The following is a 6000-nucleotide window of genomic DNA, read 5'->3' as shown; positions in this document are numbered from 1 at the left end:
GGTTTACTGAACCAGTGAGTTACTTGAGGTAACATACCAGGGGGAGTGAGGGGTTCCTTACAGGAGCATGGATGACTCAAAGTCAGCTTTATCACCCCAAAGCCCATCTAGCATGGGTGAGGACCCCAAAAAGCTGCATCCCTGGAACTCTCTGCACAACTTGAAGGCAGCTTGCCTGGTCAGTCTTTTCTCCCCAGCCATTGTTACTGCTTAGGTAATGTCGGGGTATGGATGTGGGGGATCTTGTCACTTTCTGAGTTGCCTAAACTTGGGAAGTTGAGTACGTTCCTCTCCTCCCACCAGGAGGCACATTTTAGTTCAGGGGAAAATAGCAACAGCGAGAACTGGAGATGATGGAAGAGATGTCAAAGCACTTGGGGTTTAACTGTTGTCTGACACTGGGGGTCAACTTTCAGACATTGGGGACAAAGGGTTAGGTCTTTGTCACCTTTCCCTCTCACACCCACTTCCCCAGCTTCACCCTACACACAGAACACACAGGACCCAGATTGCTCTGTGTGTCCCATGGAATTCTAGAGTCTTTAGCATGCCCTGGTCCCAGCATCCCCACTGGCAGACTGGACTCACTGTCAGCAGTACAGCCCCAGAATTTGAGTTCCCGTGTCAGTGTTCCTTCAGAGGGCTCCTGAGCCCATCTCTGCTCCGTTTCCTCAGTCCCCAGGGGCTGGGGCGGGAGGAGGAGGTGGGAGCACAGCAGAGGGGCTGATGTAACTAGAATATTCTTCTGGCTTCTGCAGTCCTTCCCAGACATTTTTGCCTGAAGCTATCACAGCAGTTGCTCTGATGTCCTTTGAGCCCAGGTCAGCAGACATAGGACAATGGTGAGTTAGAACCCATAGACACCAGCAGACTGAGCACCCATTGAGAGCTGAGTAACCTCGCTTTACCTTACACTGCATTGCCAAATTTGGAAGACTTGGGGGCTGGTGCAGCCCTGGCCTATCTCTGGACCTGCTGCATTTCCTTTGCTTTTCTTCCCATATCCTTATCAACACCGCATCCCTGCAGCTCAGGTCCCAGCTTGGTCAACTCCACCCTCTTCTTCCTTCCTTTCCAGCTGGATGCCACTTACTGTCAGGACATCTTTCTTGCTGATACCCTTGTTGGGTCCAAATTCTAAGCCCAGTTTCCAGTGGCCTAAGGAGTCTGACCTTTTCCACTGATGCCTTTATCACGTGGGTTTCATGGCTAATCTGCCTTGTTTCTATCTTTGAATTTAACCTCTGCCTGTCAATGTCCTATTTGTTTATTTATTTTTGTGAATAATATGAATATATGTGGGCATACACCTGCCACAGTATACACATGGAAGCCAGAGGACAACCTCACAGTAACTTCTCTCTCTTCACCTCTACATGGATTCTGGGATTGAACTCAGGTTGACAGACTTGCACAGGCTTTATCCACTGATACATCTTGCCAGCCCTAGATTTCAGTTTTTAATTTATTATGGTGTTGCTTAAATTCCTTCCCTGGGAGAGATGTAAACGATTTCTACTCCTTCTCTTTGGGTCCCAATGACTAAACCAATATATGAGTCCACTAAAGCTCACTCTGAACAGCAGTGTGTTTATTGGACTTTCCTACAGAGCGTGGGTGAGGGGGTTATGGCAGGATGGTTGCCACCCACAAGGGGTGATGGTTACTGTATGGCTGTGTAGATAGAGCCCCTTCCCTTCGGTGTTCCCCACCTACATCCTCTTATTCCTCCAATAAGACACAAGCAGTCACAGTGGAACTATGTATTACTGCTGGGAAGGGGCAGCTGGATATTCAGGTGAAGGTTCCATGACCCTCCTGCCCCCTTTTTCTATGAGGGAGGGTAAATAGTCAACAGACCCAGCTGTGATGATCTTTTGCAAGCAGGTTCAATGTGTGGTAAAATACATGTAGCATAAAATCGACCACTTTAACTGTGGTAAAGTTAACAATACTGTGGCATTTACTATGCTCCTGATGCTATACAGCCTTCAACTCTAGTGTGCAAGGCTTGCATCCTGTCACCAGGAGCACATGTCCTCTCTTTCTAGCCCCAAGAACCCCAACTCTACATTGTGTCTCTATAAACTTGCCTTGGAAAGGTCATACGTGTGGAGTCATTGGCATCTTGTGTCATATCTCAAATACTATCGAGATGAGTCATGTTGTAACCAGTCTCAGCATTGCCTTTAGTAAAAGGCCAGATACAATCCTATCATGTGGACAAATCACATTTCATGCCTGTATCTGTTGACAAGCTTCCAGAAGTTTCCACCATCGGGCTTTTGGGAATAATGCTGCTTTGGAATTCATGGTTGGGTTTTTGTTCGGGTGCTGTTTTCAACCTTGCAGTGGGCTTGCTGAGTTAGAAAGCCTGAGTTTGATTTATTGAAGAGCCCCTATGCTGCTTCCCAAGCAGCTGCTTGTAGCAGGCTTTCTTTGGGTAGCCAACCAGCTCCCAAATCATGACACAGAGACTTTTTATTAGTTATGAATTCTCAGCCTTATCTTATACTTGACCCGCGAGCTCTTATAACTTAATTTAAACTGTTTCTCTTCATCTACGTTTTGCCTCAGAGCTTTTACCTTTCTTTCATTCTGTGTGTCCTCCTCCATGTCTGTCTGTCTGGCGGCTGCCTGGTTAGCCCTGGGTGTCTCTCTTTTTTTCTCCCTCCATCTCTCCTCTCTCTCCACCTAGATTTCTCTTCTTACTTATTCTCTTTGCCTGCCAGCCCTGCCTATCCCTCTGCTGCCTAGATATTGACCATTCAGCTTTTTATTAGACCAATCAGGTGCCTACCTAATTAAACAAATACAGCATAAACAAATGTAACAATCTTTACCTAATTAAACAAATACAGCATAAACAAATACAACACACCTTTACATAGTTAAAGTAATAGTCTACAGCATAAACAAATGTAACAAATCTTTACCTAGTTAAACAAATACAGCATAAACAAATGTAACACAACTTTACATAGTTAAAGTAATAGTCCATAACATACAGATGTAATACATCTTTACCTAGTTAAACAAATACAATAGAAACTAATGTAACACACCTATGCCTAAACAAATACAGCATATACAAATGCAACACACCTTTACATAAAGTAATATTCTGCAACATAAACAAATGTAACATATCTTTACATAGTTAAATAGTCCACAACATAAGCAAATGTAACACACCTTTATATAGCTAAATAGTCCACAACAGCTGCACCTGGTTACATTCACGTGCAGTGTTGGAAGATCCCCATCTGTCCATCTTCGCCAACAGTTGTTGCTTTTCTTCTTTTTAACATCATTGCCATTGCAGTGATACCCATGGGCAGGTGGGATGCAGTCCACAGTTACAGTCTCAGGAAATCATGGTTTCCTTCCCTTGCCACAGGAAAGGCCACTTCCTACCCCATCAAACTCACTGAGCTTCCTTGGGTTACTCTGAGAAAGGTGTTAGATCTTCTGCTGTGACAAAATATCTGACAGACAGCTGGTGACAGGGCTCAGCAGGTAGAAGTAATTGTCTCCAAGTCTGTTGACCTGAATCTAATCCCTGGGACACACACAGCAAAAGGAGAGAACTGAGTCCCACAGGTTTTCCTCTGACCTACATACACACACTGTAGCACCCCCTCAAAACTAGCAAATGCAAAAAATTTTTTAAAAATATTTGACATTTTTAAGGAAGGAAGGATTTATTTTGCTCCTGGTTTCAATCCTTCATGGCTGCCTCCATCACGGCTGACTCTGTTATTTCTGGGCCCAAGGTAATGTAGAACATCACAGTGGTAATATCATATGTCAGAGTCTATTATCCTCATGGTGGATAGGAAATAGAGAAATGGGAGATAAGCCAGGGCTGGGCGAGATGTAGCTCAAGAACATGGTCCCAGTGACCTACATCCTCCAACTAGTTCTTGCATACTGCTTTTTACTATATGCCAATAACATGACCATAGTATGAATCTACCAAGAGATCAATTCAGTCATTAGGTCAGAGCCCCAGGATCTGATCTCTCCCAGAGCCCATCAGCTGACATCCAAGTCCCTAATACATTAGTAGGCTGGGGACATTGCATATTGGAAACACAATAGTCACCTTCTCCACCTCCTGTCATGGGGTCATTGGAACATACTGTCATGCCCATGGGTGGGGTTGCTCTTTGCAGGGGTCGAGATCCATTGCATCTCTTCCATCTTCTGTCTACCTGCTCCACATGGAATCTTTTAGAGGGGTGAGTGTGTGTGTGTGTGTGTGTGTGTGTGTGTGTGTGTGTGTGTGTGTTTTAAAAAGGGGTTCATGTAGCTAAGGCTGGCCATGAACTCCTGATCCTCCAGCCTCTGCCTCCCAAGTGCTGACATTACAGGCATGTCCCACCACACCTAGCTCCACACAGAATCTATACCTGGGGGACAATCCTTCTGGCCTCTAATGTGCCTGCATGCTAGGGCAAGCTCACACACAAGCCACAGATTCCTGCCTTCCCTTTTCTTCTGTGACTTCCCACTCACTCACTGTGACTTCAGGAGCCTGAGTTTCTTCTTCAAATGCTGTATGCAACAGTCAGATCACTGCCTTCAAGAGCTGCTTTCATGTTAGATCACCTGAAAGTAGTTTTGAGTATGGGAGCTGTTATAGAAGCCTAGGGCACAGCCCAGTGTAGCATGAATCTTAAAAGGTCTTATTAATGAAAACAAACCTGGACCCAGGTATTGGGGTAAATGCTGGAAGATCAGAAAAGCAGAACAAGCCACAGCCATCTCACCTCATCAATTCCTCAGCTGATCCTGTTTCCTCAGACTGGAAGCCTCTGAGTTCTCATCCAAATGGATCTCAGCTGAACTGCTCAAAAGCCTAAAAGCTTAACCAGACTCTAGTTCCTGGTTTTCACACCTTATATATTATTCTGCTTCCTGCCATCACTTCCTGGGATTAAAGGCATGAGTCATCATGCTTGGCTGTTTTCATGTGGCTTTGAACTCACAGAGATCTGGATGGATCTCTGCCTTTGGAATGCTAGGATTAAAGGTGTGTGTGCCACCATTTTCTGGTTTCTGTATCTAGTGGCTGTTCTGTCCTCTGACCCCAGATAAGTTTATTAGGGTGCACAACATTTTGGGGAACACAATATCATCACAGCCCAGCACTTTGGGTGTTTTCCTTATCCTTCTTTGGGAGGCAGCCCTTACAGGAAAGCCTCTCAGCAAACATTGTCATGTTCTTGTCCCTGTAGCTCAGCTGGGGTCATAAGCCCTATGTCACATTGGTTCAGGTGGTTGTTTGGAATCAATGCAAGCCAGCATCAGTTAGCCTAAAACAGGAATTCAAATTCACCTGGAAGGTGCAGTAGGTCACAAATGGATGGAAAGCTGAAAGGTAATGCTTCTGATGAGTTGAATATCAAAAGGGTAGCCTATAATCCAGTGGTTCTCAACCTGTGGGTAGTGACACCTTTGGAGGTTGAGTGACCCTTTCACAGGGGTCACCTAAGACCATCAGAAAACACAGACATTTACATTACAATACATAGCAGTAGCAAAATTACAGTTATGAAATAGCAACAGAAATAATTTTATAGTTGGGGGGTCACCACAGCATGAGGAACTGTGTTAAAGGGTAGCAGCATTAGGAAGGTTGAGAACTGCTTCTGTAATAGGTATCACTTTGAGGTAGACCATGCCAGGTGTCTAGGCAGAAGAATGGGGGCTGCAGTTTTTAATCCCACCATCCCTGTGTCCATTGTCTGAGGGCTAAGTCCTCAAGGCCAAGAGTAGTTTGAGTAGGAGAGCAGGCAGCTGTGCTGCCTACAGACTCTAGGCCTATTGGGAATTCTTTAGCAGGTTGATTTCTGCAGAAATGCTAGACAGACCCCCAAGGAGAAGGGTCTTCATGACGGATGTTTCTTCTTTGAACTGGAGTTTCCAGAGGAAGGCGCACCTGTGTTAAAGATTTAAGGACGATTGACTAATTAGAAGTTGCAGTTGTAGAGA

The sequence above is a fragment of the Onychomys torridus genome, chromosome 1, assembly GCF_903995425.1.
Source record: "Onychomys torridus chromosome 1, mOncTor1.1, whole genome shotgun sequence".
NCBI classification, from domain to species: Eukaryota; Metazoa; Chordata; class Mammalia; order Rodentia; family Cricetidae; genus Onychomys; species Onychomys torridus.
Note: the sequence above shows the minus strand (reverse complement) of the source record.